Source organism: Salmo salar, chromosome ssa23 (genome assembly GCF_905237065.1).
Source record: "Salmo salar chromosome ssa23, Ssal_v3.1, whole genome shotgun sequence".
Taxonomy (NCBI): Eukaryota; Metazoa; Chordata; class Actinopteri; order Salmoniformes; family Salmonidae; genus Salmo; species Salmo salar.
Window position 1 is genome coordinate 41625625 of NC_059464.1, and position 23643 is coordinate 41649267.

Consider the following 23643-nt stretch of genomic DNA (forward strand, 5'->3'; position numbering starts at 1 on the left):
TTGACCTTCCTTTGATCTTCTACATAGAATAACCCCATAACTTCTAACAACTCTTGTGTAGCTTGGGAGCGTCATAGAGCTAATCATGTCACATGTGCATGTTCGTTAGAGTCTCAGCTTTTCATAGATAGCTTTTAGGGGTTTGTAATTCAAACCATTCTGACTCTACAGATGTTTTTGTAAAAAAAAGACCCGGACCTGGGCCCCTTTGAGATATGTCTTTGTCTCACAAACACAGCTCTATCTCAGCCCCCGTTAATCACACAGACTAACTCTTGGTACCACTGGATGCGGAAGACAAAGACAGATCTGATGGTACAACCCATACGTCTATAGCTAAAACTGACAATGTTGAAAAGGGGGTAGAATTCCACAAAAATAACTTGCTTTGAAATATGGATGGATGTCCACCAACATTAGGTCATATTTTACCTGTTGGCAACCAGCATCGCTGACCATCTTTCTCATTTGTGGAACCTAGCAATTCTCCATAATTAACATAATTTGATTGCAACAACTGTTGATGCTGAGAATGCAACACAAACCGCTGGTGCAAATGCTCTTTTCAAGATGCTCCACCTTGATCACAACTACTTATACACCAAGACTATACTTTCAGGGATCATTTCTATAGTTCGTTATTTGAGAAATGTGTGTCTAAAGTGGTAGGTCTCGCTATCCATGATGACGATTCAAGATATTCCCGTTCAGAGCATGAATCTGGTGGCTAGAAATGACTTTGCTCATGTTTCTTCCACCTTTGATGATCTTTCCTTGTTCTTCAATGAACATGGATGAAGGGAATATGTTCTGAGTGGATGTTAACCATGTACAATAAAACTTACTGAAATGTCTCCCAAATCCTCATATTTAATAAAATAAATCCTATTGAATCAGTCCTGATACCCCAGCAAAAATCTTTTCAGTTTTCTGATTTTCATTTATCTCCATGTCCAGGCCTTATATTTAGCTTCACAATGAGGTGTTTTACCATTTTCCTTTCAGGACAACCTTTGACCTTCCTTTGATCTTCTACATAGAATAACCCCATAACTTCTAACAACTCTTGTGTAGCTTGGGAGCGTCATAGAGCTAATCATGTCACATGTGCATGTTCGTTAGAGTCTCAGCTTTTCATAGATAGCTTTTAGGGGTTTGTAATTCAAACCATTCTGACTCTACAGATGTTTTTGTAAAAAAAAGACCCGGACCTGGGCCCCTTTGAGATATGTCTTTGTCTCACAAACACAGCTCTATCTCAGCCCCCGTTAATCACACAGACTAACTCTTGGTACCACTGGATGCGGAAGACAAAGACAGATCTGATGGTACAACCCATACGTCTATAGCTAAAACAGACAATGTTGAAAAGGGGGTAGAATTCCACAAAAATAACTTGCTTTGAAATATGGATGGATGTCCACCAACATTAGGTCATATTTTACCTGTTGGCAACCAGCATCGCTGACCATCTTTCTCATTTGTGGAACCTAGCAATTCTCCATAATTAACATAATTTGATTGCAACAACTGTTGATGCTGAGAATGCAACACAAACCGCTGGTGCAAATGCTCTTTTCAAGATGCTCCACCTTGATCACAACTACTTATACACCAAGACTATACTTTCAGGGATCATTTCTATAGTTCGTTATTTGAGAAATGTGTGTCTAAAGTGGTAGGTCTCGCTATCCATGATGACGATTCAAGATATTCCCGTTCAGAACATGAATCTGGTGGCTAGAAATGACTTTGCTCATGTTTCTTCCACCTTTGATGATCTTTCCTTGTTCTTCAATGAACATGGATGAAGGGAATATGTTCTGAGTGGATGTTCACCCTGTACAATAAAACTTACTGAAATGTCTCCCAAATCCTCATATTTAATAAAAGAAATCCTATTGAATCAGTCCTGATACCCCAGCAAAAATCTTTTCAGTTTTCTGACTTTCATTTATCTCCATGTCCAGGCCTTATATTTAGCTTCACAATGAGGTGTTTTACCATTTTCCTTTCAGGACAACCTTTGACCTTCCTTTGATCTTCTACATAGAATAACCCCATAACTTCTAACAACTCTTGTGTAGCTTGGGAGCGTCATAGAGCTAATCATGTCACATGTGCATGTTCGTTAGAGTCTCAGCTTTTCATAGATAGCTTTTAGGGGTTTGTAATTCAAACCATTCTGACTCTACAGATGTTTTTGTAAAAAAAAGACCCGGACCTGGGCCCCTTTGAGATATGTCTTTGTCTCACAAACACAGCTCTATCTCAGCCCCCGTTAATCACACAGACTAACTCTTGGTACCACTGGATGCGGAAGACAAAGACAGATCTGATGGTACAACCCATACGTCTATAGCTAAAACTGACAATGTTGAAAAGGGGGTAGAATTCCACAAAAATAACTTGCTTTGAAATATGGATGGATGTCCACCAACATTAGGTCATAGTTTACCTGTTGGCAACCAGCATCGCTGACCATCTTTCTCATTTGTGGAACCTAGCAATTCTCCATAATTAACATAATTTCATTGCAACAACTGTTGATGCTGAGAATGCAACACAAACCGCTGGTGCAAATGCTCTTTTCAAGATGCTCCACCTTGATCACAACTACTTATACACCAAGACTATACTTTCAGGGATCAGTTCTATAGTTCGTTATTTGAGAAATGTGTGTCTAAAGTGGTAGGTCTCGCTATCCATGATGACGATTCAAGATATTACTGTTCAGAACATGAATCTGGTGGCTAGAAATGACTTTGCTCATGTTTCTTCCACCTTTGATGATCTTTCGTTGTTCTTCAATGAACATGGATGAAGGGAATATGTTCTGAGTGGATGTTCACCCTGTACAATAAAACTTACTGAAATGTCTCCCAAATCCTCATATTTAATAAAATAAATCCTACTGAATGTCATGATACCCCAGCAAAAATCTTTTCAGTTTTCTGATTTTCATTTATCTCCATGTCCAGGCCTTATATTTAGCTTCACAATGAGGTGTTTAACCATTTTCCTTTCAGGACAACCTTTGACCTTCCTTTGATCTTCAACATAGAATAACCCCATAACTTCTAACAACTCTTGTGTAGCTTGGGAGCGTCATAGAGCTAATCATGTCACATGTGCATGTTCGTTAGAGTCTCAGCTTTTCATAGATAGCTTTTAGGGGTTTGTAATTCAAACCATTCTGACTCTACAGATGTTTTTGTAAAAAAAAGACCCGGACCTGGGCCCCTTTGAGATATGTCTTTGTCTCACAAACACAGCTCTATCTCAGCCCCCGTTAATCACACAGACTAACTCTTGGTACCACTGGATGCGGAAGACAAATACAGATCTGATGGTACAACCCATACGTCTATAGCTAAAACTGACAATGTTGAAAAGGGGGTAGAATTCCACAAAAATAACTTGCTTTGAAATATGGATGGATGTCCACCAACATTAGGTCATATTTTACCTGTTGGCAACCAGCATCGCTGACCATCTTTCTCATTTGTGGAACCTAGCAATTCTCCATAATTAACATAATTTGATTGCAACAACTGTTGATGCTGAGAATGCAACACAAACCGCTGGTGCAAATGCTCTTTTCAAGATGCTCCACCTTGATCACAACTACTTATACACCAAGACTATACTTTCAGGGATCATTTCTATAGTTCGTTACTTGAGAAATGTGTGTCTAAAGTGGTAGGTCTCGCTATCCATGATGACGATTCAAGATATTCCCGTTCAGAGCATGAATCTGGTGGCTAGAAATGACTTTGCTCATGTTTCTTCCACCTTTGATGATCTTTCCTTGTTCTTCAATGAACATGGATGAAGGGAATATGTTCTGAGTGGATGTTAACCATGTACAATAAAACTTACTGAAATGTCTCCCAAATCCTCATATTTAATAAAATAAATCCTATTGAATCAGTCCTGATACCCCAGCAAAAATCTTTTCAGTTTTCTGATTTTCATTTATCTCCATGTCCAGGCCTTATATTTAGCTTCACAATGAGGTGTTTTACCATTTTCCTTTCAGGACAACCTTTGACCTTCCTTTGATCTTCTACATAGAATAACCCCATAACTTCTAACAACTCTTGTGTAGCTTGGGAGCGTCATAGAGCAAATCATGTCACATGTGCATGTTCGTTAGAGTCTCAGCTTTTCATAGATAGCTTTTAGGGGTTTGTAATTCAAACCATTCTGACTCTACAGATGTTTTTGTAAAAAAGACCCGGACCTGGGCCCCTTTGAGATACGTCTTTGTCTCACAAACACAGCTCTATCTCAGCCCCCGTTAATCACACAGACTAACTCTTGGTACCACTGGATGCGGAAGACAAAGACAGATCTGATGGTACAACCCATACGTCTATAGCTAAAACTGACAATGTTGAAAAGGGGGTAGAATTCCACAAAAATAACTTGCTTTGAAATATGGATGGATGTCCACCAACATTAGGTCATATTTTACCTGTTGGCAACCAGCATCGCTGACCATCTTTCTCATTTGTGGAACCTAGCAATTCTCCATAATTAACATAATTTGATTGCAACAACTGTTGATGCTGAGAATGCAACACAAACCGCTGGTGCAAATGCTCTTTTCAAGATGCTCCACCTTGATCACAACTACTTATACACCAAGACTATACTTTCAGGGATCATTTCTATAGTTCGTTACTTGAGAAATGTGTGTCTAAAGTGGTAGGTCTCGCTATCCATGATGACGATTCAAGATATTCCCGTTCAGAGCATGAATCTGGTGGCTAGATATGACTTTGCTCATGTTTCTTCCACCTTTGATGATCTTTCCTTGTTCTTCAATGAACATGGATGAAGGGAATATGTTCTGAGTGGATGTTCACCCTGTACAATAAAACTTACTGAAATGTCTCCCAAATCCTCATCGTTAATAAAAGAAATCCTATTGAATCAGTCCTGATACCCCAGCAAAAATCTTTTCAGTTTTCTGATTTTCATTTATCTCCATGTCCAGGCCTTATATTTAGCTTCACAATGAGGTGTTTTACCATTTTCCTTTCAGGACAACCTTTGACCTTCCTTTGATCTTCTACATAGAATAACCCCATAACTTCTAACAACTCTTGTGTAGCTTGGGAGCGTCATAGAGCTAATCATGTCACATGTGCATGTTCGTTAGAGTCTCAGCTTTTCATAGATAGCTTTTAGGGGTTTGTAATTCAAACCATTCTGACTCTACAGATGTTTTTGTAAAAAAAAGACCCGGACCTGGGCCCCTTTGAGATACGTCTTTGTCTCACAAACACAGCTCTATCTCAGCCCCCGTTAATCACACAGACTAACTCTTGGTACCACTGGATGCGGAAGACAAAGACAGATCTGATGGTACAACCCATACGTCTATAGCTAAAACAGACAATGTTGAAAAGGGGGTAGAATTCCACAAAAATAACTTGCTTTGAAATATGGATGGATGTCCACCAACATTAGGTCATATTTTACCTGTTGGCAACCAGCATCGCTGACCATCTTTCTCATTTGTGGAACCTAGCAATTCTCCATAATTAACATAATTTGATTGCAACAACTGTTGATGCTGAGAATGCAACACAAACCGCTGGTGCAAATGCTCTTTTCAAGATGCTCCACCTTGATCACAACTACTTATACACCAAGACTATACTTTCAGGAATCATTTCTATAGTTCGTTACTTGAGAAATGTGTGTCTAAAGTGGTAGGTCTCGCTATCCATGATGACGATTCAAGATATTCCCGTTCAGAACATGAATCTGGTGGCTAGAAATGACTTTGCTCATGTTTCTTCCACCTTTGATGATCTTTCCTTGTTCTTCAATGAACATGGATGAAGGGAATATGTTCTGAGTGGATGTTCACCCTGTACAATAAAACTTACTGAAATGTCTCCCAAATCCTCATATTTAATAAAAGAAATCCTATTGAATCAGTCCTGATACCCCAGCAAAAATCTTTTCAGTTTTCTGATTTTCATTTATCTCCATGTCCAGGCCTTATATTTAGCTTCACAATGAGGTGTTTTACCATTTTCCTTTCAGGACAACCTTTGACCTTCCTTTGATCTTCTACATAGAATAACCCCATAACTTCTAACAACTCTTGTGTAGCTTGGGAGCGTCATAGAGCTAATCATGTCACATGTGCATGTTCGTTAGAGTCTCAGCTTTTCATAGATAGCTTTTAGGGGTTTGTAATTCAAACCATTCTGACTCTACAGATGTTTTTGTAAAAAAAGACCCGGACCTGGGCCCCTTTGAGATACGTCTTTGTCTCACAAACACAGCTCTATCTCAGCCCCCGTTAATCACACAGACTAACTCTTGGTACCACTGGATGCGGAAGACAAAGACAGATCTGATGGTACAACCCATACGTCTATAGCTAAAACTGACAATGTTGAAAAGGGGGTAGAATTCCACAAAAATAACTTGCTTTGAAATATGGATGGATGTCCACCAACATTAGGTCATATTTTACCTGTTGGCAACCAGCATCGCTGACCATCTTTCTCATTTGTGGAACCTAGAAATTCTCCATAATTAACATCATTTGATTGCAACAACTGTTGATGCTGAGAATGCAACACAAACCGCTGGTGCAAATGCTCTTTTCAAGATGCTCCACCTTGATCACAACTACTTATACACCAAGACTATACTTTCAGGGAGCATTTCTATAGTTTGTTACTTGAGAAATGTGTGTCTAAAGTGGTATGTCTCGCTATCCATGATGACGATTCAAGATATTCCCGTTCAGAGCATGAATCTGGTGGCTAGATATGACTTTGCTCATGTTTCTTCCACCTTTGATGATCTTTCCTTGTTCTTCAATGAACATGGATGAAGGGAATATGTTCTGAGTGGATGTTAACCCTGTACAATAAAACTTACTGAAATGTCTCCCAAATCCTCATCGTTAATAAAATAAATCCTATTGAATCAGTCCTGATACCCCAGCAAAAATCTTTTCAGTTTTCTGATTTTCATTTATCTCCATGTCCAGGCCTTATATTTAGCTTCACAATGAGGTGTTTTACCATTTTCCTTTCAGGACAACCTTTGACCTTCCTTTGATCTTCTACATAGAATAACCCCATAACTTCTAACAACTCTTGTGTAGCTTGGGAGCGTCATAGAGCTAATCATGTCACATGTGCATGTTCGTTAGAGTCTCAGCTTTTCATAGATAGCTTTTAGGGGTTTGTAATTCAAACCATTCTGACTCTACACATGTTTTTGTAAAAAAAAGACCCGGACCTGGGCCCCTTTGAGATACGTCTTTGTCTCCCAAACACAGCTCTATCTCAGCCCCCGTTAATCACACAGACTAACTCTTGGTACCACTGGATGCGGAAGACAAAGACAGATCTGATGGTACAACCCATACGTCTATAGCTAAAACTGACAATGTTGAAAAGGGGGTAGAATTCCACAAAAATAACTTGCTTTGAAATATGGATGGATGTCCACCAACATTAGGTCATATTTTACCTGTTGGCAACCAGCATCGCTGACCATCTTTCTCATTTGTGGAACCTAGAAATTCTCCATAATTAACATCATTTGATTGCAACAACTGTTGATGCTGAGAATGAAACAGAATCCGCTGGTGCAAATGCTCTTTTCAAGATGCTCCACCTTGATCACAACTACTTATACACCAAGACTATACTTTCAGGGATCATTTCTATAGTTCGTTACTTGAGAAATGTGTGTCTAAAGTGGTAGGTCTCGCTATCCATGATGACGATTCAAGATATTCCCGTTCAGAGCATGAATCTGGTGGCTAGATATGACTTTGCTCATGTTTCTTCCACCTTTGATGATCTTTCCTTGTTCGTCAATGAACATGGATGAAGGGAATATGTTCTGAGTGGATGTTAACCATGTACAATAAAACTTACTGAAATGTCTCCCAAATCCTCATCGTTAGTAAAATAAATCCTATTGAATCAGTCCTGATACCCCAGCAAAAATCTTTTCAGTTTTCTGACTTTCATTTATCTCCATGTCCAGCCCTTATATTTAGCTTCACAATGAGGTGTTTTACCATTTTCCTTTCAGGACAACCTTTGACCTTCCTTTGATCTTCTACATAGAATAACCCCATAACTTCTAACAACTCTTGTGTAGCTTGGGAGCGTCATAGAGCTAATCATGTCACATGTGCATGTTCGTTAGAGTCTCAGCTTTTCATAGATAGCTTTTAGGGGTTTGTAATTCAAACCATTGTGACTCTACAGATGTTTTTGTAAAAAAGACCCGGACCTGGGCCTCTTTGAGATACGTCTTTGTCTCACAAACACAGCTCTATCTCAGCCCCCGTTAATCACACAGACTAACTCTTGGTACCACTGGATGCGGAAGACAAAGACAGATCTGATGGTACAACCCATACGTCTATAGCTAAAACAGACAATGTTGAAAAGGGGGTAGAATTCCACAAAAATAACTTGCTTTGAAATATGGATGGATGTCCACCAACATTAGGTCATATTTTACCTGTTGGCAACCAGCATCGCTGACCATCTTTCTCATTTGTGGAACCTAGAAATTCTCCATAATTAACATCATTTGATTGCAACAACTGTTGATGCTGAGAATGCAACACAAACCGCTGGTGCAAATGCTCTTTTCAAGATGCTCCACCTTGATCACAAGTACTTATACACCAAGACTATACTTTCAGGAATCATTTCTATAGTTCGTTACTTGAGAAATGTGTGTCTAAAGTGGTAGGTCTCGCTATCCATGATGACGATTCAAGATATTCCCGTTCAGAACATGAATCTGGTGGCTAGAAATGACTTTGCTCATGTTTCTTCCACCTTTGATGATCTTTCCTTGTTCTTCAATGAACATGGATGAAGGGAATATGTTCTGAGTGGATGTTCACCCTGTACAATAAAACTTACTGAAATGTCTCCCAAATCCTCATATTTAATAAAAGAAATCCTATTGAATCAGTCCTGATACCCCAGCAAAAATCTTTTCAGTTTTCTGATTTTCATTTATCTCCATGTCCAGCCCTTATATTTTGCTTCACAATGAGGTGTTTTACCATTTTCCTTTCAGGACAACCTTTGACCTTCCTTTGATTTTCTACATAGAATAACCCCATAACTTCTAACAACTCTTGTGTAGCTTGGGAGCATCATAGAGCAAATCATGTCACATGTGCATGTTCGTTAGAGTCTCAGCTTTTCATAGATAGCTTTTAGGGGTTTGTAATTCAAACCATTGTGACTCTACAGATGTTTTTGTAAAAAAGACCCGGACCTGGGCCTCTTTGAGATACGTCTTTGTCTCACAAACACAGCTCTATCTCAGCCCCCGTTAATCACACAGACTAACTCTTGGTACCACTGGATGCGGAAGACAAAGACAGATCTGATGGTACAAGCCATACGTCTATAGCTAAAACTGACAATGTTGAAAAGGGGGTAGAATTCCACAAAAATAACTTGCTTTGAAATATGGATGGATGTCCACCAACATTAGGTCAGATTTTACCTGTTGGCAACCAGCATCGCTGACAATCTTTCTCATTTGTGGAACCTAGCAATTCTCCATAATTAACATCATTTGATTGCAACAACTGTTGATGCTGAGAATGCAACACAAACCGCTGGTGCAAATGCTCTTTTCAAGATGCTCCACCTTGATCACAACTACTTATACACCAAGACTATACTTTCAGGGAGCATTTCTATAGTTTGTTACTTGAGAAATGTGTGTCTAAAGTGGTATGTCTCGCTATCCATGATGACGATTCAAGATATTCCCGTTCAGAACATGAATCTGGTGGCTAGAAATGACTTTGCTCATGTTTCTTCCACCTTTGATGATCTTTCCTTGTTCTTCAATGAACATGGATGAAGGGAATATGTTCTGAGTGGATGTTCACCCTGTACAATAAAACTTACTGAAATGTCTCCCAAATCCTCATCGTTAGTAAAATAAATCCTATTGAATCAGTCCTGATACCCCAGCAAAAATCTTTTCAGTTTTCTGACTTTCATTTATCTCCATGTCCAGCCCTTATATTTAGCTTCACAATGAGGTGTTTTACCATTTTCCTTTCAGGACAACCTTTGACCTTCCTTTGATCTTCTACATAGAATAACCCCATAACTTCTAACAACTCTTGTGTAGCTTGGGAGCGTCATAGAGCTAATCATGTCACATGTGCATGTTCGTTAGAGTCTCAGCTTTTCATAGATAGCTTTTAGGGGTTTGTAATTCAAACCATTCTGACTCTACAGATGTTTTTGTAAAAAAAGACCCGGACCTGGGCCCCTTTGAGATACGTCTTTGTCTCACAAACACAGCTCTATCTCAGCCCCCGTTAATCACACAGACTCACTCTTGGTACCACTGGATGCGGAAGACAAAGACAGATCTGATGGTACAACCCATACGTCTATAGCTAAAACTGACAATGTTGAAAAGGGGTTAGAATTTCACAAAAATAACTTGCTTTGAAATATGGATGGATGTCCACCAACATTAGGTCATATTTTACCTGTTGGCAACCAGCATCGCTGACCATCTTACTCATTTGTGGAACCTAGCAATTCTCCATAATTAACATCATTTGATTGCAACAAGTGTTGATGCTGAGAATGCAACACAAACCGCTGGTGCAAATGCTCTTTTCAAGATGCTCCACCTTTATCACAACTACTTATACACCAAGACTATACTTTCAGGGATCATTTCTATAGTTCGTTACTTGAGAAATGTGTGTCTAAAGTGGTAGGTCTCGCTATCCATGATGACGATTCAAGATATTCCCGTTCAGAGCATGAATCTGGTGGCTAGATATGACTATGCTCATGTTTCTTCCACCTTTGCTGATCTTTCCTTGTTCTTCAATGAACATGGATGAAGGGAATATGTTCTGAGTGGATGATCACCCTGTACAATAAAACTTACTGAAATGTCTCCCAAATCCTCATCGTTAATAAAATAAATCCTATTGAATCAGTCCTGATACCCCAGCAAAAATCTTTTCAGTTTTCTGACTTTCATTTATCTCCATGTCCAGCCCTTATATTTAGCTTCACAATGAGGTGTTTTACCATTTTCCTTTCAGGACAACCTTTGACCTTCCTTTGATCTTCTACATAGAATAACCCCATAACTTCTAACAACTCTTGTGTAGCTTGGGAGCGTCATAGAGCTAATCATGTCACATGTGCATGTTCGTTAGAGTCTCAGCTTTTCATAGATAGCTTTTAGGGGTTTGTAATTCAAACCATTCTGACTCTACAGATGTTTTTGTAAAAAAAGACCCGGACCTGGGCCCCTTTGAGATACGTCTTTGTCTCACAAACACAGCTCTATCTCAGCCCCCGTTAATCACACAGACTAACTCTTGGTACCACTGGATGCGGAAGACAAAGACAGATCTGATGGTACAACCCATACGTCTATAGCTAAAACAGACAATGTTGAAAAGGGGGTAGAATTCCACAAAAATAACTTGCTTTGAAATATGGATGGATGTCCACCAACATTAGGTCATATTTTACCTGTTGGCAACCAGCATCGCTGACCATCTTACTCATTTGTGGAACCTAGCAATTCTCCATAATTAACATCATTTGATTGCAACAAGTGTTGATGCTGAGAATGCAACACAAACCGCTGGTGCAAATGCTCTTTTCAAGATGCTCCACCTTGATCACAACTACTTATACACCAAGACTATACTTTCAGGAATCATTTCTATAGTTCGTTACTTGAGAAATGTGTGTCTAAAGTGGTAGGTCTCGCTATCCATGATGACGATTCAAGATATTCCCGTTCAGAGCATGAATCTGGTGGCTAGATATGACTTTGCTCATGTTTCTTCCACCTTTGATGATCTTTCCTTGTTCTTCAATGAACATGGATGAAGGGAATATGTTCTGAGTGGATGTTCACCCTGTACAATAAAACTTACTGAAATGTCTCCCAAATCCTCATCGTTAATAAAAGAAATCCTATTGAATCAGTCCTGATACCCCAGGTAAAATCTTTTCAGTTTTCTGACTTTCATTTATCTCCATGTCCAGCCCTTATATTTAGCTTCACAATGAGGTGTTTTACCATTTTCCTTTCAGGACAACCTTTGACCTTCCTTTGATCTTCTACATAGAATAACCCCATAACTTCTAACAACTCTTGTGTAGCTTGGGAGCGTCATAGAGCTAATCATGTCACATGTGCATGTTCGATAGAGTCTCAGCTTTTCATAGATAGCTTTTAGGGGTTTGTAATTCAACCCATTCTGACTCTACAGATGTTTTTGTAAACAAAAGACCCGGACCTGGGCCTCTTTGAGATACATCTTTGTCTCACAAACACAGCTCTATCTCAGCCCCCGTTAATCACACAGACTAACTCTTGGTAACACTGGATGCGGAAGACAAAGACAGATCTGATGGTACAACCCATACGTCTATAGCTAAAACTGACAATGTTGAAAAGGGGGTAGAAATCCACAAAAATAACTTGCTTTGAAATATGGATGGATGTCCACCAACATTAGCTCATATTTTACCTGTTGGCAACCAGCATCGCTGACCATCTTTCTCATTTGTGGAACCTAGTAATTCTCCATAATTAACATCATTTGATTGCAACAACTGTTGATGCTGAGAATGCAACACAAACCGCTGGTGCAAATGCTCTTTTCAAGATGCTCCACCTTTATCACAACTACTTATACACCAAGACTATACTTTCAGGGATCATTTCTATAGTTCGTTACTTGAGAAATGTGTGTCTAAAGTGGTAGGTGTCGCTATCCATGATGACGATTCAAGATTTTCCCGTTCAGAGCATGAATCTGGTGGCTAGATATGACTTTGCTCATGTTTCTTCCACCTTTGATGATCTTTCCTTGTTCGTCAATGAACATGGATGAAGGGAATATGTTCTGAGTGGATGTTAACCATGTACAATAAAACTTACTGAAATGTCTCCCAAATCCTCATCGTTAGTAAAATAAATCCTATTGAATCAGTCCTGATACCCCAGCAAAAATCTTTTCAGTTTTCTGACTTTCATTTATCTCCATGTCCAGCCCTTATATTTAGCTTCACAATGAGGTGTTTTACCATTTTCCTTTCAGGACAACCTTTGACCTTCCTTTGATCTTCTACATAGAATAACCCCATAACTTCTAACAACTCTTGTGTAGCTTGGGAGCGTCATAGAGCAAATCATGTCACATGTGCATGTTCGTTAGAGTCTCAGCTTTTCATAGATAGCTTTTAGGGGTTTGTAATTCAAACCATTCTGACTCTACAGATGTTTTTGTAAAAAAAGACCCGGACCTGGGCCCCTTTGAGATACGTCTTTGTCTCACAAACACAGCTCTATCTCAGCCCCCGTTAATCACACAGACTCACTCTTGGTACCACTGGATGCGGAAGACAAAGACAGATCTGATGGTACAACCCATACGTCAATAGCTAAAACAGACAATGTTGAAAAGGGGGTAGAATTCCCCAAAAATAACTTGCTTTGAAATATGGATGGATGTCCACCAACATTAGGTCATATTTTACCTGTTGGCAACCAGCATCGCTGACCATCTTTCTCATTTGTGGAACCTAGCAATTCTCCATAATTAACATAATTTGATTGCAACAACTGTTGATGCTGAGAATGCAACACAAACCGCTGGTGCAAATGCTCTTTTCAAGATGCTCCACCTTGATCACAACTACTTATACACCAAGACTATACTTGCAGGGATCATTTCTATAGTTCGTTACTTGAGAAATGTGTGTCTAAAGTGGTAGGTCTCGCTATCCATGATGACGATTCAAGATATTCCCGTTCAGAGCATGAATCTGGTGGCTAGATATGACTTTGCTCATGTTTCTTCCACCTTTGATGATCTTTCCTTGTTCGTCAATGAACATGGATGAAGGGAATATGTTCTGAGTGGATGTTAACCATGTACAATAAAACTTACTGAAATGTCTCCCAAATCCTCATCGTTAGTAAAATAAATCCTATTGAATCAGTCCTGATACCCCAGCAAAAATCTTTTAAGTTTTCTGATTTTCATTTATCTCCATGTCCAGGCCTTGTATTTAGCTTCACAATGAGGTGTTTTACCATTTTCCTTTCAGGACAACCTTTGACCTTCCTTTGATCTTCTACGTAGAATAACCCCATAACTTCTAACAACTCTTGTGTAGCTTGGGAGCGTCATAGAGCTAATCATGTCACATTTGCATGTTCGTTAGAGTCTCAGCTTTTCATAGATAGCTTTTAGGGGTTTGTAATTCAAACCATTCTGACTCTACAGATGTTTTTGTAAAAAAAATACCCGGACCTGGGCCCCTTTGAGATACGTCTTTGTCTCACAAACACAGCTCTATCTCAGCCCTCGTTAATCACACAGACTAACTCTTGGTACCACTGGATGCGGAAGACAAAGACAGATCTGATGGTACAACCCATACGTCTATAGCTAAAACAGACAATGTTGAAAAGGGGGTAGAATTCCACAAAAATAACTTGCTTTGAAATATGGATGGATGTCCACCAACATTAGGTCATATTTTACCTGTTGGCAACCAGCATCGCTGACCATCTTACTCATTTGTGGAACCTAGCAATTCTCCATAATTAACATAATTTGATTGCAACAACTGTTGATGCTGAGAATGCAACACAAACCGCTGGTGCAAATGCTCTTTTCAAGATGCTCCACCTTGATCACAACTACTTATACACCAAGACTATACTTTCAGGGATCATTTCTATAGTTCGTTACTTGAGGAATGTGTGTCTAAAGTGGTAGGTCTCGCTATCCATGATGACGATTCAAGATATTCCCGTTCAGAGCATGAATCTGGTGGCTAGATATGACTTTGCTCATGTTTCTTCCACCTTTGATGATCTTTCCTTGTTCGTCAATGAACATGGATGAAGGGAATATGTTCTGAGTGGATGTTAACCATGTACAATAAAACTTACTGAAATGTCTCCAAAATCCTCATCGTTAGTAAAATAAATCCTATTGAATCAGTCCTGATACCCCAGCAAAAATCTTTTCAGTTTTCTGACTTTCATTTATCTCCATGTCCAGCCCTTATATTTAGCTTCACAATGAGGTGTTTTACCATTTTCCTTTCAGGACAACCTTTGACCTTCCTTTGATCTTCTACATAGAATAACCCCATAACTTCTAACAACTCTTGTGTAGCTTGGGAGCGTCATAGAGCTAATCATGTCACATGTGCATGTTCGTTAGAGTCTCAGCTTTTCATAGATAGCTTTTAGGGGTTTGTAATTCAAACCATTCTGACTCTACAGATGTTTTTGTAAAAAAAGACCCGGACCTGGGCCCCTTTGAGATACGTCTTTGTCTCACAAACACAGCTCTATCTCAGCCCCCGTTAATCACACAGACTAACTCTTGGTACCACTGGATGCGGAAGACAAAGACAGATCTGATGGTACAACCCATACGTCTATAGCTAAAACTGACAATGTTGAAAAGGGGGTAGAATTCCACAAAAATAACTTGCTTTGAAATATGGATGGATGTCCACCAACATTAGGTCATATTTTACCTGTTGGCAACCAGCATCGCTGACCATCTTTCTCATTTGTGGAACCTAGCAATTCTCCATAATTAACATCATTTGATTGCAGCAACTGTTGATGCTGAGAATGCAACACAAACCGCTGGTGCAAATGCTCTTTTCAAGATGCTCCACCTTGATCACAACTACTTATACACCAAGACTATACTTTCAGGGATCATTTCTATAGTTCGTTACTTGAGAAATGTGTGTCTAAAGTGGTAGGTCTCGCTATCCATGATGACGATTCAAGATATTCCCGTTCAGAGCATGAATCTGGTGGCTAGATATGACTTTGCTCATGTTTCTTCCACCTTTGATGATCTTTCCTTGTTCTTCAATGAACATGGATGAAGGGAATATGTTCTGAGTGGATGTTAACCATGTACAATAAAACTTACTGAAATGTCTCCCAAATCCTTATCGTTAGTAAAATAAATCCTATTGAATCAGTCCTGATACCCCAGCAAAAATCTTTTCAGTTTTCTGATTTTCATGTATCTCCATGTCCAGCCCTTATATTTAGCTTCACAATGAGGTGTTTTACCATTTTCCTTTCAGGACAACCTTTGACCTTCCTTTGATCTTCTACATAGAATAACCCCATAACTTCTAACAACTCTTGTGTAGCTTGGGAGCGTCATAGAGCTAATCATGTCACATGTGCATGTTCGTTAGAGTCTCAGCTTTTCATAGATAGCTTTTAGGGGTTTGTAATTCAAACCATTCTGACTCTACAGATGTTTTTGTAAAAAAAGACCCGGACCTGGGCCCCTTTGAGATACGTCTTTGTCTCACAAACACAGCTCTATCTCAGCCCACGTTAATCACACAGACTAACTCTTGGTACCACTGGATGCGGAAGACAAAGACAGATCTGATGGTACAACCCATACGTCTATAGCTAAAACAGACAATGTTGAAAAGGGGGTAGAATTCCACAAAAATAACTTGCTTTGAAATATGGATGGATGTCCACCAACATTAGGTCATATTTTACCTGTTGGCAACCAGCATCGCTGACCATCTTTCTCATTTGTGGAACCTAGCAATTCTCCATAATTAACATAATTTGATTGCAACAACTGTTGATGCTGAGAATGCAACACAAACCGCTGGTGCAAATGCTCTTTTCAAGATGCTCCACCTTGATCACAACTACTTATACACCAAGACTATACTTTCAGGGATAATTTCTATAGTTCGTTACTTGAGGAAAGTGTGTTTAAAGTGGTAGGTCTCGCTATCCATGATGACGATTCAAGATATTCCCGTTCAGAGCATGAATCTGGTGGCTAGATATGACTTTGCTCATGTTTCTTCTAGCTTTGATGATCTTTCCTTGTTCGTCAATGAACATTGATGAAGGGAATATGTTCTGAGTGGACGTTAACCCTGTACAATAAAACTTACTGAAATGTCTCCCAAATCCTCATCGTTAATAAAATAAATCCTATTGAATCAGTCCTGATACCTCAGCAAAAATCTTTTCAGTTTTCTGACTTTCATTTATCTCCATGTCCAGCCCTTATATTTAGCTTCACAATGAGGTGTTTTACCATTTTCCTTTCAGGACAACCTTTGACCTTCCTTTGATCTTCTACATAGAATAACCCCATAACTTCTAACAACTCTTGTGTAGCTTGGGAGCGTCATAGAGCTAATCATGTCACATGTGCATGTTCGTTAGAGTCTCAGCTTTTCATAGATAGCTTTTAGGGGTTTGTAATTCAAACCATTCTGACTCTACAGATGTTTTTGTAAAAAAGACCCGGACCTGGGCCCCTTTGAGATACGTCTTTGTCTCACAAACACAGCTCTATCTCAGCCCCCGTTAATCACACAGACTAACTCTTGGTACCACTGGATGCGGAAGACAAAGACAGATCTGATGGTACAACCCATACGTCTATAGCTAAAACAGACAATGTTGAAAAGGGGGTAGAATTCCACAAAAATAACTTGCTTTGAAATATGGATGGATGTCCACCAACATTAGGTCATATTTTACCTGTTGGCAACCAGCATCGCTGACCATCTTTCTCATTTGTGGAACCTAGCAATTCTCCATAATTAACATAATTTGATTGCAACAACTGTTGATGCTGAGAATGCAACACAAACCGCTGGTGCAAATGCTCTTTTCAAGATGCTCCACCTTGATCACAACTACTTATACACCAAGACTATACTTTCAGGGATAATTTCTATAGTTCGTTACTTGAGAAATGTGTGTCTAAAGTGGTAGGTCTCGCTATCCATGATGACGATTCAAGATATTCCCGTTCAGAGCATGAATCTGGTGGCTAGATATGACTTTGCTCATGTTTCTTCTAGCTTTCATGATCTTTCCTTGTTCGTCAATGAACATTGATGAAGGGAATATGTTCTGAGTGGATGTTAACCCTGTACAATAAAACTTACTGAAATGTCTCCCAAATCCTCATCGTTAGTAAAATAAATCCTATTGAATCAGTCCTGATACCCCAGCAAAAATCTTTTCAGTTTTCTGACTTTCATTTATCTCCATGTCCAGCCCTTATATTTAGCTTCACAATGAGGTGTTTTACCATTTTCCTTTCAGGACAACCTTTGACCTTCCTTTGATCTTCTACATAGAATAACCCCATAACTTCTAACAACTCTTGTGTAGCTTGGGAGCGTCATAGAGCAAATCATGTCACATGTGCATGTTCGTTAGAGTCTCAGCTTTTCATAGATAGCTTTCAGGGGTTTGTAATTCAAACCATTCTGACTCTACAGATGTTTTTGTAAAAAAAGACCCAGACTTGGGCCCCTTTGAGATACGTCTTTGTCTCACAAACACAGCTCTGTATCAGCCCCCGTTAATCACACAGACTAACTCTTGGTACCACTGGATGCGGAAGACAAAGACAGATCTGATGGTACAACCCATACGTCTATAGCTAAAACAGACAATGTTGAAAAGGGGGTAGAATTCCCCAAAAATAACTTGCTTTGAAATATGGATGGATGTCCACCAACATTAGGTCATATTTTACCTGTTGGCAACCAGCATCGCTGACCATCTTTCTCATTTGTGGAACCTAGCAATTCTCCATAATTAACATAATTTGATTGCAACAACTGTTGATGCTGAGAATGCAACACAAACCGCTGGTGCAAATGCTCTTTTCAAGATGCTCCACCTTGATCACAACTACTTATACACCAAGACTATACTTTCAGGGATAATTTCTATAGTTCGTTACTTGAGAAATGTGTGTCTAAAGTGGTAGGTCTCGCTATCCATGATGACGATTCAAGATATTCCCGTTCAGAGCATGAATCTGGTGGCTAGATATGACTTTGCTCATGTTTCTTCCAGCTTTGATGATCTTTCCTTGTTCGTCAATGAACATGGATGAAGTGAATATGTTCTGAGTGGATGTTAACCATGTACAATAAAACTTACTGAAATGTCTCCCAAATCCTCATCGTTAGTAAAATAAATCCTATTGAATCAGTCCTGATACCCCAGCAAAAATCTTTTCAGTTTTCTGACTTTCATTTATCTCCATGTCCAGCCCTTATATTTAGCTTCACAATGAGGTGTTTTACCATTTTCCTTTCAGGACAACTTTGACCTTCCTTTGATTTTCTACATAGAATAACCCCATAACTTCTAACAACTCTTGTGTAGCTTGGGAGCGTCATAGAGCTAATCATGTCACATGTGCATGTTCGTTAGAGTCTCAGCTTTTCATAGATAGCTTTTAGGGGTTTGTAATTCAAACCATTCTGACTCTACAGATGTTTTTGTAAAAAAAGACCCGGACCTGGGCCCCTTTGAGATACGTCTTTGTCTCACAAACACAGCTCTATCTCAGCCCCCGTTAATCACACAGACTAACTCTTGGTACCACTGGATGCGGAAGACAAAGACAGATCTGATGGTACAACCCATACGTCTATAGCTAAAACAGACAATGTTGAAAAGGGGGTAGAATTCCACAAAAATAACTTGCTTTGAAATATGGATGGATGTCCACCAACATTAGGTCATATTTTACCTGTTGGCAACCAGCATCGCTGACCATCTTTCTCATTTGTGGAACCTAGCAATTCTCCATAATTAACATAATTTGATTGCAACAACTGTTGATGCTGAGAATGCAACACAAACCGCTGGTGCAAATGCTCTTTTCAAGGTGCTCCACCTTGATCACAACTACTTATACACCAAGACTATACTTTCAGGGATCAATTCTATAGTTCGTTACTTGAGAAATGTGTGTCTAAAGTGGTAGGTCTCGCTATCCATGATGACGATTCAAGATATTCCCGTTCAGAACATGAATCTGGTGGCTAGAAATGACTTTGCTCATGGTTCTTCCACCTTTGATGATCTTTCCTTGTTCTTCAATGAACATAGATGAAGGGAATATGTTCTGAGTGGATGTTAACCATGTACAATAAAACTTACTGAAATGTCTCCCAGATCCTCATCGTTAATAAAATAAATCCTATTGAATCAGTCCTGATACCCCAGCAAAAATCTTTTCAGTTTTCTGACTTTCATTTATCTCCATGTCCAGCCCTTATATTTAGCTTCACAATGAGGTGTTTTACCATTTTCCTTTCAGGACAACCTTTGACCTTCCTTTGATTTTCTACATAGAATAACCCCATAACTTCTAACAACTCTTGTGTAGCTTGGGAGCATCATAGAGCAAATCATGTCACATGTGCATGTTCGTTAGAGTCTCAGCTTTTCATAGATAGCTTTTAGGGGTTTGTAATTCAAACCATTCTGACTCTACAGATGTTTTTGTAAAAAAGACCCGGACCTGGGCCTCTTTGAGATACGTCTTTGTCTCACAAACACAGCTCTATCTCAGCCCCCGTTAATCACACAGACTAACTCTTGGTACCACTGGATGCGGAAGACAAAGACAGATCTGATGGTACAACCCATACGTCTATAGCTAAAACAGACAATGTTGAAAAGGGGGTAGAATTCCACAAAAATAACTTGCTTTGAAATATGGATGGATGTCCACCAACATTAGGTCATATTTTACCTGTTGGCAACCAGCATCGCTGACCATCTTACTCATTTGTGGAACCTAGCAATTCTCCATAATTAACATCATTTGATTGCAACAACTGTTGATGCTGAGAATGCAACACAAACCGCTGGTGCAAATGCTCTTTTCAAGATGCTCCACCTTGATCACAACTACTTATACACCAAGACTATACTTTCAGGGATCATTTCTATAGTTCGTTACTTGAGAAATGTGTGTCTAAAGTGGTAGGTCTCGCTATCCATGATGACGATTCAAGATATTCCCGTTCAGAGCATGAATCTGGTGGCTAGATATGACTTTGCTCATGTTTCTTCCACCTTTGATGATCTTTCCTTGTTCTTCAATGAACATGGATGAAGAGAATATGTTCTGAGTGGATGTTAACCATGTACAATAAAACTTACTGAAATGTCTCCCAAATCCTAATCGTTAATAAAATAAATCCTATTGAATCAGTCCTGATACCCCAGCAAAAATCTTTTCAGTTTTCTGACTTTCATGTATCTCCATGTCCAGCCCTTATATTTAACTTCACAATGAGGTGTTTTACCATTTTCCTTTCAGGACAACCTTTGACCTTCCTTTGATCTTCTACATAGAATAACCCCATAACTTCTAACAACTCTTGTGTAGCTTGGGAGCGTCATAGAGCTAATCATGTCACATGTGCATGTTCGATAGAGTCTCAGCTTTTCATAGATAGCTTTCAGGGGTTTGTAATTCAAACCATTCTGACTCTACAGATGTTTTTGTAAAAAAAGACCCAGACTTGGGCCCCTTTGAGATACGTCTTTGTCTCACAAACACAGCTCTGTATCAGCCCCCGTTAATCACACAGACTAACTCTTGGTACCACTGGATGCGGAAGACAAAGACAGATCTGATGGTACAACCCATACGTCTATAGCTAAAACAGACAATGTTGAAAAGGGGGTAGAATTCCCCAAAAATAACTTGCTTTGAAATATGGATGGATGTCCACCAACATTAGGTCATATTTTACCTGTTGGCAACCAGCATCGCTGACCATCTTTCTCATTTGTGGAACCTAGCAATTCTCCATAATTAACATCATTTGATTGCAACAACTGTTGATGCTGAGAATGCAACACAAACCGCTGGTGCAAATGCTCTTTTCAAGATGCTCCACCTTGATCACAACTACTTATACACCAAGACTATACTTTCAGGGATAATTTCTATAGTTCGTTACTTGAGGAAAGTGTGTTTAAAGTGGTAGGTCTCGCTATCCATGATGACGATTCAAGATATTCCCGTTCAGAGCATGAATCTGGTGGCTAGATATGACTTTGCTCATGTTTCTTCTAGCTTTGATGATCTTTCCTTGTTCGTCAATGAACATTGATGAAGGGAATATGTTCTGAGTGGATGTTAACCCTGTACAATAAAACTTACTGAAATGTCTCCCAAATCCTCATCGTTAATAAAATAAATCCTATTGAATCAGTCCTGATACCTCAGCAAAAATCTTTTCAGTTTTCTGACTTTCATTTATCTCCATGTCCAGCCCTTATATTTAGCTTCACAATGAGGTGTTTTACCATTTTCCTTTCAGGACAACCTTTGACCTTCCTTTGATCTTCTACATAGAATAACCCCATAACTTCTAACAACTCTTGTGTAGCTTGGGAGCGTCATAGAGCAAATCATGTCACATGTGCATGTTCGTTAGAGTCTCAGCTTTTCATAGATAGCTTTCAGGGGTTTGTAATTCAAACCATTCTGACTCTACAGATGTTTTTGTAAAAAAGACCCGGACCTGGGCCCCTTTGAGATACGTCTTTGTCTCACAAACACAGCTCTGTATCAGCCCCCGTTAATCACACAGACTAACTCTTGGTACCACTGGATGCGGAAGACAAAGACAGATCTGATGGTACAACACATACGTCTATAGCTAAAACTGACAATTTTGAAAAGGGGGTAGAATTCCACAAAAATAACTTGCTTTGAAATATGGATGGATGTCCACCAACATTAGGTCATATTTTACCTGTTGGCAACCAGCATCGCTGACCATCTTTCTCATTTGTGGAACCTAGCAATTCTCCATAATTAACATAATTTGATTGCAACAACTGTTGATGCTGAGAATGCAACACAAACCGCTGGTGCAAATGCTCTTTTCAAGATGCTCCACCTTGATCACAACTACTTATACACCAAGACTATACTTTCAGGGATCATTTCTGTAGTTGGTTACTTGAGAAATGTGTGTCTAAAGTGGTAGGTCTCGCTATCCATGATGACGATTCAAGATATTCCCGTTCAGAGCATGAATCTGGTGGCTAGAAATGACTTTGCTCATGTTTCTTCCACCTTTGATGATCTTTCCTTGTTCTTCAATGAACATGGATGAAGGGAATATGTTCTGAGTGGATGTTAACCATGTACAATAAAACTTACTGAAATGTCTCCCAAATCCTCATCGTTAATAAAATAAATCCTATTGAATCAGTCCTGATACCCCAGCAAAAATCTTTTCAGTTTTCTGACTTTCATTTATCTCCATGTCCAGCCCTTATATTTAGCTTCACAATGAGGTGTTTTACCATTTTCCTTTCAGGACAACCTTTGACCTTCCTTTGATCTTCTACATAGAATAACCCCATAACTTCTAACAACTCTTGTGTAGCTTGGGAGCGTCATAGAGCTAATCATGTCACATGTGCATGTTCGTTAGAGTCTAAGCTTTTCATAGATAGCTTTTAGGGGTTTGTAATTCAAACCATTCTGACTCTACAGATGTTTTTGTAAAAAAAAGACCCGGACCTGGGCCCCTTTGAGATACGTCTTTGTCTCACAAACACAGCTCTATCTCAGCCCCCGTTAATCACACAGACTAACTCTTGGTACCACTGGATGCGGAAGACAAAGACAGATCTGATGGTACAACCCATAAGTCTATAGCTAAAACAGACAATGTTGAAAAGGGGGTAGAA

General features: G+C 39.3%; 23 non-coding genes across 23 annotated transcripts; all 23 read left to right on the top strand.

Moving 5' to 3' along the window:
* Window positions 1–603: 603 nt before the first annotated feature.
* LOC123729893 (small nucleolar RNA U3) lies at window positions 604–819 on the top strand. The gene has a single exon (XR_006761592.1). It is a non-coding gene; the product is annotated as a small nucleolar RNA U3 (small nucleolar RNA).
* A 797-nt stretch (window positions 820–1616) lies between these two features.
* On the top strand, window positions 1617–1832 carry LOC123729903 (small nucleolar RNA U3). The gene has a single exon (XR_006761602.1). It is a non-coding gene; the product is annotated as a small nucleolar RNA U3 (small nucleolar RNA).
* Window positions 1833–2629: 797 nt separating this feature from the next.
* LOC123729945 (small nucleolar RNA U3) lies at window positions 2630–2845 on the top strand. Its single transcript, XR_006761644.1, has one exon. It is a non-coding gene; the product is annotated as a small nucleolar RNA U3 (small nucleolar RNA).
* Window positions 2846–3640: 795 nt separating this feature from the next.
* Window positions 3641–3856, top strand: LOC123730015 (small nucleolar RNA U3). The gene has a single exon (XR_006761708.1). It is a non-coding gene; the product is annotated as a small nucleolar RNA U3 (small nucleolar RNA).
* A 795-nt stretch (window positions 3857–4651) lies between these two features.
* Window positions 4652–4867, top strand: LOC123730003 (small nucleolar RNA U3). The gene has a single exon (XR_006761696.1). It is a non-coding gene; the product is annotated as a small nucleolar RNA U3 (small nucleolar RNA).
* Window positions 4868–5664: 797 nt separating this feature from the next.
* On the top strand, window positions 5665–5880 carry LOC123730023 (small nucleolar RNA U3). Its single transcript, XR_006761716.1, has one exon. It is a non-coding gene; the product is annotated as a small nucleolar RNA U3 (small nucleolar RNA).
* A 796-nt stretch (window positions 5881–6676) lies between these two features.
* On the top strand, window positions 6677–6892 carry LOC123730019 (small nucleolar RNA U3). Its single transcript, XR_006761712.1, has one exon. It is a non-coding gene; the product is annotated as a small nucleolar RNA U3 (small nucleolar RNA).
* A 797-nt stretch (window positions 6893–7689) lies between these two features.
* On the top strand, window positions 7690–7905 carry LOC123730011 (small nucleolar RNA U3). Its single transcript, XR_006761704.1, has one exon. It is a non-coding gene; the product is annotated as a small nucleolar RNA U3 (small nucleolar RNA).
* A 795-nt stretch (window positions 7906–8700) lies between these two features.
* On the top strand, window positions 8701–8916 carry LOC123729884 (small nucleolar RNA U3). Its single transcript, XR_006761583.1, has one exon. It is a non-coding gene; the product is annotated as a small nucleolar RNA U3 (small nucleolar RNA).
* Window positions 8917–9711: 795 nt separating this feature from the next.
* LOC123729901 (small nucleolar RNA U3) lies at window positions 9712–9927 on the top strand. The gene has a single exon (XR_006761600.1). It is a non-coding gene; the product is annotated as a small nucleolar RNA U3 (small nucleolar RNA).
* A 796-nt stretch (window positions 9928–10723) lies between these two features.
* LOC123729908 (small nucleolar RNA U3) lies at window positions 10724–10939 on the top strand. The gene has a single exon (XR_006761607.1). It is a non-coding gene; the product is annotated as a small nucleolar RNA U3 (small nucleolar RNA).
* A 796-nt stretch (window positions 10940–11735) lies between these two features.
* Window positions 11736–11951, top strand: LOC123729998 (small nucleolar RNA U3). The gene has a single exon (XR_006761691.1). It is a non-coding gene; the product is annotated as a small nucleolar RNA U3 (small nucleolar RNA).
* A 797-nt stretch (window positions 11952–12748) lies between these two features.
* Window positions 12749–12964, top strand: LOC123729904 (small nucleolar RNA U3). The gene has a single exon (XR_006761603.1). It is a non-coding gene; the product is annotated as a small nucleolar RNA U3 (small nucleolar RNA).
* A 796-nt stretch (window positions 12965–13760) lies between these two features.
* Window positions 13761–13976, top strand: LOC123729891 (small nucleolar RNA U3). Its single transcript, XR_006761590.1, has one exon. It is a non-coding gene; the product is annotated as a small nucleolar RNA U3 (small nucleolar RNA).
* Window positions 13977–14773: 797 nt separating this feature from the next.
* Window positions 14774–14989, top strand: LOC123730022 (small nucleolar RNA U3). The gene has a single exon (XR_006761715.1). It is a non-coding gene; the product is annotated as a small nucleolar RNA U3 (small nucleolar RNA).
* A 796-nt stretch (window positions 14990–15785) lies between these two features.
* Window positions 15786–16001, top strand: LOC123730004 (small nucleolar RNA U3). Its single transcript, XR_006761697.1, has one exon. It is a non-coding gene; the product is annotated as a small nucleolar RNA U3 (small nucleolar RNA).
* Window positions 16002–16797: 796 nt separating this feature from the next.
* On the top strand, window positions 16798–17013 carry LOC123729941 (small nucleolar RNA U3). The gene has a single exon (XR_006761640.1). It is a non-coding gene; the product is annotated as a small nucleolar RNA U3 (small nucleolar RNA).
* A 795-nt stretch (window positions 17014–17808) lies between these two features.
* On the top strand, window positions 17809–18024 carry LOC123729946 (small nucleolar RNA U3). Its single transcript, XR_006761645.1, has one exon. It is a non-coding gene; the product is annotated as a small nucleolar RNA U3 (small nucleolar RNA).
* Window positions 18025–18820: 796 nt separating this feature from the next.
* Window positions 18821–19036, top strand: LOC123729943 (small nucleolar RNA U3). The gene has a single exon (XR_006761642.1). It is a non-coding gene; the product is annotated as a small nucleolar RNA U3 (small nucleolar RNA).
* Window positions 19037–19831: 795 nt separating this feature from the next.
* Window positions 19832–20047, top strand: LOC123729924 (small nucleolar RNA U3). The gene has a single exon (XR_006761623.1). It is a non-coding gene; the product is annotated as a small nucleolar RNA U3 (small nucleolar RNA).
* A 795-nt stretch (window positions 20048–20842) lies between these two features.
* On the top strand, window positions 20843–21058 carry LOC123729894 (small nucleolar RNA U3). The gene has a single exon (XR_006761593.1). It is a non-coding gene; the product is annotated as a small nucleolar RNA U3 (small nucleolar RNA).
* A 796-nt stretch (window positions 21059–21854) lies between these two features.
* LOC123729942 (small nucleolar RNA U3) lies at window positions 21855–22070 on the top strand. Its single transcript, XR_006761641.1, has one exon. It is a non-coding gene; the product is annotated as a small nucleolar RNA U3 (small nucleolar RNA).
* Window positions 22071–22865: 795 nt separating this feature from the next.
* LOC123730009 (small nucleolar RNA U3) lies at window positions 22866–23081 on the top strand. The gene has a single exon (XR_006761702.1). It is a non-coding gene; the product is annotated as a small nucleolar RNA U3 (small nucleolar RNA).
* The last annotated feature ends 562 nt before the right edge of the window (window positions 23082–23643 follow it).